The sequence below is a fragment of the Crinia signifera genome, chromosome 6 (genome assembly GCF_055691185.1).
Source record: "Crinia signifera chromosome 6, ASM5569118v1, whole genome shotgun sequence".
In the NCBI taxonomy this organism is placed as follows: domain Eukaryota; kingdom Metazoa; phylum Chordata; class Amphibia; order Anura; family Myobatrachidae; genus Crinia; species Crinia signifera.
The window spans coordinates 4,157,485-4,170,583 of NC_139222.1; the positions used below are offsets into that span (position 1 = coordinate 4,157,485).

The following is a 13,099-nucleotide window of genomic DNA, read 5'->3' on the forward strand; positions in this document are numbered from 1 at the left end:
TGCGTCAGAATCTCGACTACCTCCGGGAGACCAGAGCTGTAATCTAGGCATCACCAAGGATACCCGCATCAGAATCCCGAATACCACCAGGAGACCAGAGCTGTAATCTAGGCATAACCGAGGATACCCGCGTCAGAATCCCGACTTCCACCAGGAGACCAGAGCTGGAATCTAGACATCACCGAGTATACCCGCGTCAGAATCCCGACTACCACCAGGAGACCAGAGCTGGAATCTAGACATCACCGAGGATACCCGCATCAGAATCCCGACTACCACCAGGAGATCAGAGCTGGAATCTAGACATCACCGAGGATACCCGCGTCAAAATCCCGACTACCACCAGGAGACCAGAGCTGGAATCTAGACATCACTGAGGATACCCGCGTCAGAATCCCGACTACCACCAGGAGACCAGAGCTGGAATCTTGCCATCACTGAGGATACCCGCGTCAGAATCCCGACTACCACCAGGAGACCAGAGCTGGAATCTAGACAGAACTGGAATCTAGACATCACTGAGGATACCCGCATCAGAATCCAGACTACCACCAGGAGACAGAGCTGGAATCAAGACATCACAGGATACCTGCATCAGAATCCTGACTACCACCAGGAGACCAGAGCTGGAATCTAGACATCACCGAGGATACTTGTGTCAGAATCTCGACTACCACCGGGAGACCAGAGCTGTAATCTAAGCATCACCGAGGATACCCTCGTCAGAATCCCGACTACCACCAGGAGACCAGAGCTGGAATCTAAACATCACTGAGGATACCCACGTCAGAATCCTGACTACCACCAGGAGACCAGAGCTGGAATCTAGACATCACTGAGGATACTTGCGTCAGAATCTTGACTACCTCCGGGAGACCAGAGCTGTAATCTAGGCATCACCGAGGATACTTGCGTCAGAATCTCGACTACCTCCGGGAGACCAGAGCTGTAATCTAGGCATCACCAAGGATACCCGCATCAGAATCCCGAATACCACCAGGAGACCAGAGCTGGAATCTAGGCATCACCGAGTATACCCGCGTCAGAATCCCGACTTCCACCAGGAGACCAGAGCTGGAATCTAGACATCACCGAGGATACCCGCGTCAGAATCCCGACTACCACCAGGAGACCAGAGCTGGAATCTAGACATCACCGAGGATACCCGCATCAGAATCCCGACTACCACCAGGAGATCAGAGCTGGAATCTAGACATCACCGAGGATACCCGCGTCAAAATCCCGACTACCACCAGGAGACCAGAGCTGGAATCTAGACATCACCGAGGATACCCGCATCAGAATCCCGACTACCACCAGGAGACCAGAGCTGGAATCTAGACATCACAGAGGATACCCGCCTCAGAATCCCGACTACCACCAGGAGGCCAGAGCTGGAATCTAGACATCACTGAGGATACCCGCCTCAGAATCCCGACTACCACCAGGAGGCCAGAGCTGGAATCTAGTCATCACTGAGGATACCCACGTCAGAATCCCGACTACCACCAGGAGACCAGAGCTGGAATCTAGACATCACTGAGGATACCCACGTCAGAATCCCGACTACCACCAGGAGACCAGAGCTGGAATCTAGCCATCACTGAGGATACCCGCGTCAGAACCCCGACTACCACCAGGAAACCAGAGCTGGAATCTAGACATCACCGAGGATACCCGCGTCAGAACCCCGACTACCACCAGGAAACCAGAGCTGGAATCTAGACATCACCGAGGATACCCGCATCAGAATCCCGACTACCACCAGGAGACCAGAGCTGGAATCTAGACATCACCGAGGATACCCGCGTCAGAATCCCGACTACCACCAGGAGACCAGAGCTGGAATCTAGACATCACCGAGGATACCCGCATCAGAATCCCGACTACCACCAGGAGACCAGAGCTGGAATCTAGACATCACCGAGGATACCCGCATCAAAATCCCGACTACCACCAGGAGACCAGAGCTGGAATCTAGACATCACCGAGGATACCCACGTCAGAATCCCGACTACCACCAGGAGACCAGAGCTGGAATCTAGACATCACCGAGGATACCCACGTCAGAATCCCGACTACCACCAGGAGACCAGAGCTGGAATCTAGACATCACCGAGGATACCCGCATCAGAATCCCGACTACCACCAGGAGACCAGAGCTGGAATCTAGACATCACCGAGGATACCCGCATCAGAATCCCGACTACCACCAGGAGACCAGAGCTGGAATCTAGACATCACCGAGGATACCCGCGTCAGAATCCCGACTACCACCAGGAGACCAGAGCTGGAATCTAGACATCACCGAGGATACCCGCGTCAGAATCCCGACTACCACCAGGAGACAGAGCTGGAATCTAGACATCACTGAGGATACATGCGTCAGAATCCCAACAACCACCAGGAGACCGGAGCTGGAATCTAGACATCACTGAGGATACCCGCGTCTGAATCCCGACTACCACCAGGAGACCAGAGCTGGAATCTAGTCATCACTGAGGATACCCGCGTCAGAATCCCAACTGCAGGATCTTGGAAGCTACAGCCTGAGCGACGGTTCCCCGGCCGCTGCCTTGCTCCTTCTCTCGGGTGCCCCTGCTCTTTTTAATGGGAGAAGGAAGTATCTCGGTTCAAAGGGGACAGCTACACCCATCATGTTCGAAATTAAGTCCGCCACTTCCCTCCAGACGCTGGCAACTTTTGGGCATGTCCACCATATATGAAGGAAGTTGCCCTCTGCGGGGCAGCCCCTCCAGCACCTATCCGAAGTGTCAGGAAACATCCTATGTAATCTAGTTGGAACATAGTACCAGCGATAGAGAAGCTTGTAAACGTTTTCTTTGATTCTAACGCAGATGGAGCTGGAGGATGCATTGTCCCTTATTTCCTCCCAGTCCTCATCATCCAGAGAGAGACCTAGGTCTCTTTCCCAGGCTATTTCGTGCGGGGCCCGTGAGGAAGCCGATCCAACGTCTAGAAGGGAGTAAATTACGGAGATTAGGCCCTTGGATGAGTCTCGTTTCCAGCAGATATATTCAAACGATGTGAGGGGTCTGGATGTGAGAGTAGGTGTAGTTTTAGCATGGAAGTGCCTTATCTGCAGGAAACGAAAAAAATCCGCGTTTGGGATTGCCGTGTCCCCCCGGACCTCAGAAAATTGAGGGAAGTTTGCGTCAGTTGTGATATCATTCAAATAGTAGATATTATCTTTTAGCCAGCTTGAAAGGGAGGACCGGCCTAAACCAGGAGGGAAATCTGGATTATGAAACAATGGGATTAGTGGGGAAGGAAGTGGCGCGAGCTTATAGTTCTTGTTAACCCTGTCCCAAACAGTTAGGGCATGGGAGACTACCGGGTGGGATCTAGCTATACGGGGGCGTTTGGACTTAGGTAACCATAATAAGGAAGAGAGGGTAGAGAGCCCCAGGTCGTTTGCCTCGATGTTCACCCACACCTTCTGTGCTCCCCAGGGATTGCACCATTGGACAATCTGAGATAACCTGGTGGCATGGTAATATCTCCGGAAGTCTGGGATCCCCAGACCACCCTGGTTGGAGGGGCGTTGGAGTAATTTTAGCCTTATTCGGGGTCGCTTTTTGTCCCATATGAACTGGGAGGTTTGTTGTTGTAACGATTTAAAGACATTGAGAGGGATGTATATTGGTAAAGTTTGGAATAAATAGAGAAGGCGCGGGAGGACGGTCATCTTAACGGAGTTGATTTTACCTATCCAGGAAATGAAGTAGGAGGACCATAGGGTCAGATCAGCCTTAATATTGTCTAACAAACGGGGGAAGTTAGCCTGGAAAAGTTGATGGTGATGGTGAGTCAGGTATATACCGAGGTATTTGATCTTCTTTCTACCCCAACTGCATGGGAGCAGGTCTGCCAATCTGGGCCTAACAGACCCCGGGATATGGAAGTCGAGAACCTCGGTCTTCTCCACGTTAATTTTATAACCAGAATGAGAAGAATATTGTTGTATTTCTGAAAGGAGAGGGGGAATGGAGTTGATTGGGTCTGCCAGGGTCAGAAGCACATCATCCGCATAGAGCGCGATTTTGTGCTCCGAATTGCCAGAGCTTATGCCGTGGATGGAGGTATTGCTGCGGATCCTCGCTGCCAGGGGCTCCATGACAAGGGCGAAGATGAGGGGGGAGAGGGGGCATCCCTGGCGGGTACCATTCGATATCCCGAAGTGACCAGACACTGCGCCGTTGACAGAGACCCGAGCAGACGGCGCACGATAAAGTGCTTTAATACCTTCGAGGAAGGCTCCAGTGAAGCCCATCCTATCTAGGACTGCAAAAGTGAAGGACCAGGATATACGGTCGAAAGCTTTCTCCGCATCCAACGCCAGGACCAGCGAGGGACACTTTTGCTTTTGGATAATATGAATGAGGTCTATCGCTCGTCTCGTGTTATCCGACGCCTGGCGGCCAGGGATAAAACCAACTTGGTCTGGGTGCACCAGGAGTGGGAGAAGGGAGGCGAGTCGATTGGCCAAGATCTTAGCATAGATCTTCAGGTCCACATTTAATAGTGATATTGGTCTATAATTTGCACATCTGGTCGGGTCTCTGTCCGGCTTCGGGATCAACACTATATCCGCCCGGGTGGCCTCGGGGGCAAAGGAAGCACCCCCCAGAATGTCATTAAATAATAATGCTAAATGGGGAGCCAGTTCCTTCGCAAAGAGCTTATAATATTGGGCAGAGAAACCGTCAGGACCCGGGGCAGCTGAGGATCGCATCGACCGGATTGCGGTCACGATCTCCTCTTCTGTTATTTTCGCGTTCAGTGCGGTAAGATGTGATTCTGAGAGAGTGGGTAGAGGGGTGTCAACCAGATAGGAGGCCAGTGCAATATTTTCAGGATCAGGTGTGCAAGGTGCCTCGTTTAAATTGTATAGGGAACTATAGAATTCGCGAAATTCCTCCGCAATTTCTTGGGGGTCGTGGGTAAGTGAGCCCAGCTTTAGGGAATGTATTTTGTCTATGGCCCTCAGAGCTTGTTGACGACGCAACTTGTTGGCTAGGAGTGAGTCAATCTTATCTGCTTTGTCATAAAAGCGTTGTTGCAATTTTTTAAGGGTGTTGGCGGCGTGGTGAGATAGGAGCGCATTTAATTGGCCCCTCAGAGCATCTATCTGTGCCAGCAGAGCAGGGGTGGGCCTGAGTTTATGCTGGTCTAATAGTGAGGTAATTTGAGATTCTAAGGAGTTTATCCGTGACGCCCATTTCTTACGAATGGAGGAGGTTTTGGATATTATCATGCCTCTGATAGTCGCCTTATGGGCTTCCCATATCGTGCTCGAGGAGAGGGCTGTGGAGGAGTTCTCTTTAAAGTAATTGGTGATAGCTGTTTTGACCTCTGCTACAGAGGAGGGGTGTACCAGTAGGGAGTCGTCTAGCCGCCATCTGTAAGCCCTGGGGGGACTTTCATAAAGGTTTATGTGTATGAAAGTCCCTGCGTGATCTGTCCATGAAAATGGGGTTATACCTGCCTCCTTCACACGAGGGATTAAGGAGGAAGAGATATGAAGCATATCTATTCTGGAATAGTGTTGGTGGGGGGCTGAAAAATGAGTGTAATCTTTAGAGTGTGGATGCCTCAGCCGCCAGGAATCACACAGACCATAAAGTTTTAAAGCTGCAATGAGAGTGCGTGATGCCCTGGGAGCGGCTGACACTGAGGAATGGGGGGGTGGGGAAGATCTATCTAAGAGAGGGTCAATAATAGTGTTAAAGTCCCCTCCCATAATTATTTGTCCCTGTGCAGATCTATTTAGGCGCTTAAAAAAGGAGTCAAAAAATTGGGACTGGTCCTGGTTGGGAGCGTACAGGGAGACTAAGGTCACTGTTAATGAGCGTATAGTTCCGATCACCACAACAAACCTCCCATCTGGGTCGGCAATTGTTTTAAGCGGAACAAAAGGCACGTCTTTGCGAACTAATATAGCGACTCCCCTCTTTTTGCAATCCGCAGACGCAAAAAAGGTCTGGGTGTATAAACGGCCCTTTAATTGGGAGTGAGTGCCCGACAGGTGTGTTTCTTGTAGGAATACAATAGCTGCGTCCTCACGCTTACAAGCTCCCAAAAGGACCGTTCGTTTCTTGGGGGAGTTTAAACCATTGACATTTATTGACAGTAGTTTAAGTGCCATGGTGGATTGTCACTGAGCAAGTTAGAAGGAAATCTAAATTATCATTAGGGAGGGGAGGGGGTGGAGGTGGGGGCCGTCCCAAGGGGGGGAGAAGAAAGTAGGTGGAGGGGAAATGGTGGCCACCAAGATGAGAGCAAAGGAAAGAAAAAAGTGTTTGATAGAGAGAGAGAGAATGCCCGGGCGGGCAAGAACCCTGTAAAAGAGGATCCCCATCAGGGACCGCTACTAACAAGAACATCTTAACATATAATCTGAACATTTCTAAAGGGAGCATGGGGGGAGTGGGAGATACGGGCGGAATTACGACCGCCGGGACCCAGGGGATCCCCTAGCATAAGAAATCTATACTAACTGTAATAACATGCAGTAAATCGTTACGTAGCTATATATTCAACCCAAATTCAAAACAGTATGGAAACAGGTAATTGGAATAAACGACTGGAGTGCATCTCACCCAACGGAGGTCGTTGCTTTAGGCTCAAACCGTGAGCCCATATGGAAACAGTCCTACTGAAGTGGAACCGAAAAGTTCAGTTGGGCTCACTGTTTTCGGTTCTGTGGCGGGAAACCCTCGACCATTCCGGAGATGGGGGGGACGGTCGCTGTGGTTCCGGAAGAGACGATCTCATGTCGGTACCAGTAGAGGGAGACGGAAGGAGATCCAGTTTTGCCAGTAGGGTTTGTCCTTGTGATAGGGATTTGACGTTGTGCACAGAGTTGTTAGCTGAAACTTGAAGCATGAAGGGAAATCCCCATCTGTAGCGAATCTTGTGTTGTCGAAGGATTTTGGTGATGGGTTGTAGGTCTCGTCGTTTCTGAATAGTCGAGGGGGCCAAATCTTGAAACAATTGCAGTTGCATGTCTTGGAATTGGATGGTTGGAGAGTCTCTGGTGGATGCAAGAATCTTTTCTTTTGTTTGATAATAGTGAAATCTGACAATGACGTCTCTAGGTGGTTGAGTCCCAGTAGGTTTCGGGCGGAGCGCTCTGTGGGCCCTGTCTAAGAGGCAATCTTCGTCGGAGAGAGATGGAGCTATTTGTTGAAAGAGGCCTTTCAGGAACGCTGGTAGGGCGGTGCTGAGGGTGGATTCCGCCACGTTTCGTATGCGTAAATTATTCCGCCGTGAGCGGTTTTCTTGGTCCTCCTGCCTCTCTTTGAGTGCCTCTATTTCTTCGTGGAGCCTGGAGAGCTCTTTATCTAAACGGGATTGGGAGCGACAAATGTCGTCTGTTTTAGACTCCAAAGCATCAGTTCTATTTCCTAGAGCGGAGAGATCAGATCGGAATTCTGCAACAGCCTTGGCTAGTTCTTGTTTGAAAGCGGATTGAACCCCTTCCAGGAGGCCAGACATGACTGCTTGAATTTGAGGATCTATTGCCGTGTCTGTCATATCGGGGTGGGTAGGGGAGTCTGACGATTGCATACTACTTGAAGAGCCCTTGGATCTAGAGCCAAAGAAATTTCCAGCAGGCTGTGAGGGTTTCTTATTTCTTTGAGACATGGTGTGGAGTTAGCATCCAGAACAGAGGAATTGTATAGGTTTTGTTAGCGTAGCTAGGAGTGCCAGCAGAGAGGGGAGGTCCCGGGCCCGGCAGGTCGAAAGGTATCTTCAGGCTACCATGACGTGTGTCAAGGTATGTAGATATGGAGGAATGACGGGATGAGTGGGGGGTCTTGCGGCCCCAGAGACAGCTTATGGGATAAATTCACACCCTCGATATTGCGAAGAAGTCCCAAAAGGAGGTACTGCTTATCGATCCGGAGGGGGGGGGGGGGGAGGGAAGTGCGCCTCCAATGGGGGGGGGGGGAGGGGAGTTGTAGTAGGGTGAATATAATGTAAATATAGGGGAGAGGCGGGGAACAAAAGCTGCACTGTTGGAGAAGCCTCCACGTTTGAGGCTCTATATTACTTTCCACCTTTATGGGGGGGCTGCTAGCTGTGGAGCTCTCAGGTTGGGCCTCTTGTTAGGGGGTATTGCTCTGTAGCCCCTGATGTGTTCAGGCCGGCCCAGGGGGGGCTGCGCTACCCACTGGCCCCTATCCTGTAAGCTGCACCCCCAGGTGGAGTGAGGGGGGGGCTCCCTTATTGGCCCACAATTGCAGTGTGGGGAGTCAGGATCCAGAGGGTGCGTTATGTGGAGCTTGAGGGGTCACTGAGGCTCAGTGTGGGTGGCTAGGGCTCAAGTGTGGCCGATAAGATAGGGAGGAGGTTGGAGTCTCTATTATTTTGTTATTTATTTATGAACCAGAGCCTGCCTTAGTCGGGGTGGCTATACAGCTATGAGCCACCAGGGTTTGCTGAGGCAGGCAGCAGCCACTGTGCGGGAGGGAGAGAGTGTAATGAGCAGTGAGGGGAGAGTGGAGGGGATTTCATCCACCAAAAAGATGGCCGCCGTCACTGCAGGGAGGCAGAGCTGTCTGTTTTCCTTACCCGGGCAGCGCTGCGTCCAGGGGTTGTTTGTGTAGCACCTGTGCTGGAGGGGATCCCCCCTGGCTGGATGGGAGGCTGGGTTCCAGGAGCCAGCGCGTGCGGATCCGTCCGTGGTCCGCGCCACGGAGCTCCGATCCCGGCCGAGTTCCCTAGGTGAGTCCCCGGCTCCGGCTGTGGAGTAGGCCGCGACTCTCTGGGCGCCGGTCAGACGCTCTCAGTCAGCGCGGGTGGGTGCCGCGGGTGGCGTCGTCGGCGGGTGTCTGTAGCCCGGCAGCCCCTGGTGTCAGCGGGGGCTAGAGTGGCTCCGGCTCGCTGGGTGCTTGCGGCGATCGAGCTCCAAAATCGAGGCCCCGGTCTCAGCACAGCGGGAAGGCCGCAACCCGCAGGAGCACCGATATGTGCTCCCCGGCTCCGCAGCACAGACCCACCGGCGTCGGGGCGCAGGAAGGGAGGTAGGGAGTGAATATGGGCAGCGGGGATGGGGTAGGGTAGGGTAAAAAGGCTTTTTAAATAGTGTATTTCGGGAGCTCCCCCGGGCTGCGTCCTCTCCCTTGTCCCGTCAGGCCACGCCCCCCGCCCCTGCTCTTTTTATGTGCCCGAGCTGTTGGCCGATGCCTATTTGGAAGACCCAGCATTCCTGTGGGGACTCCCCCAGCCTGGTGTTTCTTGCTGGGCTTCGGTGCACTCGTTGGCGGGCGCCATCTTGGGAGCTGCATCCACTGGGGTGCTCCTACAACCACTGCCCTGCTGTCATAAGCCTGCTGGTGATCAACTCCTGAACGGACAGACAGGTGATACTACTTGCTGTTACCACCCGTCGCGGCTCCGGGTGGCTTCGCTGTTAGCTGCTGCCCTGCATCATCCTGCCGTGCTGCCTCACCTGCCTGTTGCGCTCCCTGGACCTTCGTACTCGTCGGGGGATGTAACGATCAGATCAGGTGATCGATCAAATTAACGTATGCCTCCTGTTATGATTATCTGTTCGATCAATGTATGTCTGGTATTGTTGTAAAGTTATGTCTCCTGTGAGTATTGGAATCAGGACAGGTCTTTTATTATGTGGGTAAACTGTAGGTGACCCGGGTTTGAGTTTGAGGCCTGTATTCCCTCTGTTGACATCTGTGGACTCCTCTGGAGTTAGGATGTAAGATAGAGATCTGAGACCCCTCATAAACCAGATTGGGGGGGAGAGCAATAGTGTCCAGCCAACAGGCCAAAGGTTCTCTGCCCCTCCACTAAATGACCTCTTATCACTTGAGGAATGTATAAAATCTACTTCAAAGCAGGGACAAATTCTTTATGGGAAAGATCCTATATCTAGGGAACTTCACTAGGCTCAGCAAGGGAATGGTTAAAAATCCCAAGGGTGGGAGGGATGAGGGAGTCTTCAAGGTATAACTAAGACCCTTCTCCCTATAGTCAGTGTCACTACCTGGGGGTCTAGCAAACAGGCTGTAAGCGACCAGAGATTTCTTGTGGAGAACCCCCCCACGTCAGGATTGGTACTTAAGTGTAAGATACGGTTCTGTCATTTTTCCCTTTTATTTTATTTCTAAAATTGCATTTAATCTTTTGTGTACTTTTAAAATCATTGTAATATCTTGTAACTATTTTCTAAAGCTCTGTAGTATTTCTAGGAATAAATAATACATATTCTCAGTCCTGGTTCTGTGTTCTTAAGACTCATTAGCCTCAGAAGAGAACGCTCCAGCGTGTTACCATTTGTATATTGTATTGTGCGGTCAGGTGCGAGCCAAGCCGCCCCTTGCGCAGTTTCAAGCGCTAAAATCAGGTTTTGGCTGGTGGCAGTGTACCTCAAGTAAAGGACCCGAGAGTCCAAAGTGAACCCCAGTCACGGCCGGAGCTGCTCAGATTGACATATCGGAGCAGGCGACCGGTGGGTCCGTGACAGGGGAGAAAACCAGACGGCCTCAAGGTAGTGAAGAGGAGGCTGTGATAATCTTGACCTGGAGGGCCCCGGTATAACCGGCGCCATTACACTTATTTTGACTGCACAGATCAGGACTCCTGTGACTTTATAATCTCCTGCTTTGCAATAGTGGTGAGGTTTGGCGGCGTGCTAGCCGTTGCCACCTCGCTGCTGACCGGCTACTCAGATTGAATTAGGGTTACATTGTTCCAGCGCTATGGAGAGTCCTATACAACAAATCCTGTGTGCCATAACAGCTTCGACCCATTGGCTTCTTCAGCTGTTTGACACTACTACAACAAGTTGTTTGGATGGATAGTGTGGTGATGGAACTGTCCTGGACTTACACTCATCGTCTGATTCTGCTAAGTTAACTACATCTGCGGCTGAATATGCTGTCAGTTATCCGATTTCTATGCCGGTGCTAATAGATGAGTCTTTTTGTTGGTACTCTCCTGAGTGTCTAGATAAGGCCCCAGTCTCTTTAAAAATCACGGTGCTATTTTCTCTGATTGTACCACATCCATACGAGCTGTTCACTATACGTGCTGAACACCCTTCCACTCATTTTAATGCAAAATGGGGTCATGCGGCCTTTCTGACATTTTTTTTTCAATGAAACAGAATACTGGCCAGATTAGTTGAAATGATCGTACTTTCCTATCTGAAACACTTTGACGCCTGGCCGGACTAAATGAACATGTTAAGTATACTTGCCGAATTGAAGCGGAATTCAAAATTCTGTTAAACCTACGGTTTTGATATCCTGGGTATTGTTTACCGCATTGTTTTTGTGCCTCTTGAGTTTAGAGGAGCTGTTATAAGTACTTTAATCCTGCTGTATATTGCCACTGTCAGACATCCGTGCTGTTTATCCTTTCTACATTTACGGGGGGGGGGGGGGGTGTTTGGCTTATATATTTTTATTATATGTGGGGGAAGAGGGAGGAAGGGGTGAATTAGGTTTTCTAGGCCAGATTAGCTGATATTAGCTGAAGGCCACTAATTTGTCTCTTCTTAGAACAGTTATTATAGATAGATGTAGGGGGGACTGTTAGGGATCCAGGTATACCTAGGTTGGGGTTAGGTCATACAGGGTGGGGGGTTTTGAGGAGGTTTGTTTTGGGTCTTTTTGGGGGATTTTGATTTGGGTAGTATAGATAACATTTTATAGATAGTGGGTTATATTAGCTCGAGCGGTGTTTCTCTTGGATACATGCACAGTATGTTTTAATATTGAATTCCAATGGTGCGTTATGGTTATTCGTGAGGCATGATGTCATTTGTGTACTTCCTCTCATATTGATGGTCGCATAAGCCCGGATGGCGCCTCCGGGTGACGGTGCATTTATCCTGGTTTTGGAGGGGTGGTATCAGATGTGTATATCCGTATACCTTTTTATATAATTATACATGCATATTTCTACGATCTTCAGTTGTGTATCCCACTTCAGATATGTCATTTATGTTGCATGCACCTTATGAAACATTGCTCTTGTAAGGGTTTGTTGTTCTCTTTGGAAAATCAATAAAAACACGTTATTAAAAAAAAAAAGAATCCTAACTGCAGGAATGCTGAAAGTATGTGTGTTTATCTGGGAATGGTGGCAGGGGGAGGTTAATGTTAGGCTGTGGGGAGGGAGAGTGAGGTTTAGGCACTTAGAAGTGGGGGTATAGTTTATACGGAGGGGCGGGAGGGTTAGAATTGGGTGGTAGGGTTCCAGGGTTAGGTAGTAGTGGGGAGGGTTAGGGTCAGGCTGCGGTGGGGAAGGCTAAGGTTAGGGGGGTTATGGGTAGGGTAAGTATACTTACCTAACTCCTTTTGGAATTCCCTCCTTTTGGATACTGGTGTCGGTGTTCTGAATGCCAGCATCCATCTGGTAATTCTCCGGTTATGAGTATTCTTAGTGCAGAAGTCCATAGCTCCTTGTGGGGGTTCCTGGAGAACACCTCCATCGTGCTAGACTCCGCACCCCTGCTCTGGGTCACGTCAACCTTTATCGCTACTCTCCACTTCCCCACTGTTCCTGCGCAAACATTATAATAGACCCACATTACTTCTGTCCCAAGGACCTAGGTCAGACCACAAAATCCCAGTCCTGTGACAGCCTGGCTCACAATCTCAGTTCCAGTTCAATGGAGCTTGGTGGGTTTACGGTTGAAGAAAAGCTCGGTACCATTATCTGTCCTCCACCAATTTTCACATTGTGTGTATAATGTATATGGTAATTTGATAAGCTAACCCCAAAGTCTTCAATAAGCAGCATGCAGTACCCAAATCAACCACTGATCCTCCTGGCAGCATAGAGCAGAATGCAGTACCCACTATTCCTCCTGGCAGGATAGAGCAGGATGCAGTACCCACACCCAACCACTACTCCTCCTGGCAGCATAGAGCAGGATGCAGTACCCACATCCAACCACACCTCCTCTTGTGCAGTACCCACACCCAACCACTACTCCTCCTGGCAGCATAGAGCAGGATGCAGTACCCACATCCAAACACTACTCCTCCTGTGCAGCATAGAGCAGGTTACATGAGACACATCAAACCACTACTCCTGACAG

General features: G+C 50.4%; 1 protein-coding gene across 1 annotated transcript in view; it reads left to right on the plus strand.

Moving 5' to 3' along the window:
• LOC146007411 (uncharacterized) overlaps positions 1-13,099 on the plus strand; it is a 215,611-nt gene that overhangs the window by 36,905 nt on the left and 165,607 nt on the right. The window lies entirely within an intron of this gene.